The sequence below is a fragment of the Crocuta crocuta genome, unplaced genomic scaffold (genome assembly GCF_008692635.1).
Source record: "Crocuta crocuta isolate KB4526 unplaced genomic scaffold, BGI_CrCroc_1.0 C28757471, whole genome shotgun sequence".
In the NCBI taxonomy this organism is placed as follows: Eukaryota; Metazoa; Chordata; class Mammalia; order Carnivora; family Hyaenidae; genus Crocuta; species Crocuta crocuta.
Window position 1 is genome coordinate 1 of NW_027550418.1, and position 1,030 is coordinate 1,030.

Below are 1,030 nucleotides of genomic sequence, written 5' to 3' on the forward strand. Positions count from 1 at the left end.
CCCCCCCCGTCTGCTCAGCTCAGCAGCCGGGTCCTGAGGGGCCCAGGCAGCCCTCCCCGGCCAGGCTGTACCGCTTCACTTTCTCGCCTGCCTTCCTCCTCTTTTAGGCTGAGTCCTGTCAGCCACGGAAACACAATCGCCCTGTTCTTCCGGTCCCTGTTGCCCAATTACACCATGGAGGTATGTGAGCGCGCGCTGGCCCCGCCGCCGGGGGGTGCGGTGTGCATGTGAGAGCCGTGCTGAGGCAGCACCAGCCTGCTCCGGGGGCCGGGGCGTGTCCGCCTGAGCCCGTAGCTGCCGCCTCGGCCCCTCCACCGGGCACGGCTCCCGCCCCCCACGCTGGGTCTCGTTAGACACACGCGTTCCCGCCTGGGAGCTTCCTCTTCTCGGCAGGGTCCGGGGCGAGCGGGTTGGGAGCACTGGGCCTCGGGGCCCAGGACACCCCTGCTCAGACATGTCTCCTTGCTGCAGGGGGAGAGGCTGGAGGATGGCGGGGCTGGGGGTCCGAACCGCAACCAAGGCTTGAACAGGCTGATGCTGGCCGTGCGAGACATGATGGCCAACTTCCACTTCCACGACGTGGAGGCGGCTCGTGAGGACCACCCCGAGGGGGACGGGGAGTGGGACTGAGCCCGCGGAGGTGCCGCGCCCGCGCTGTACGGTTATGTTCCTGACTGCTGTCCTGGTCGGGATCGGCCAGTGCCCTGGAGTAGAAACGCTGATGTGCTGTCCGCCTGCCCCCTGTGTCTCCTATAAACGTGAATGGGTTACGCTGCGCGCAGCGTGAGCTCTTCTTTCCCAGGGCCGGGGTCGCTGGGTCCGCACGGCCCCCAGGTTCTCGGGAGAGAACGTGTGCGGCCACACGCAGCCAAGCCCAGGCCCCGTGTGAGCTCTCTCTGCCACCACTCTGCCCCCCACGGCTCGGGGCGCAGAGTAGAGAAGTCCACGGGCTTCAGGGTGGCGTCCCCGACAGCCCGGTGTTCGCTTCCACTGGGGACGTGGAGCAGGCTGGCGGGGAGCAGGGGGGCCA

General features: G+C 68.4%; 1 long non-coding RNA gene across 1 annotated transcript; it reads left to right on the forward strand.

The window, feature by feature from the left end:
- The first annotated feature begins 6 nt into the window (after positions 1-6).
- LOC144219100 (uncharacterized) lies at positions 7-775 on the forward strand. The gene is made up of 2 exons (XR_013331305.1): positions 7-180; positions 472-775. It is a non-coding gene; the product is annotated as an uncharacterized LOC144219100 (long non-coding RNA).
- Positions 776-1,030: the final 255 nt, after the last annotated feature.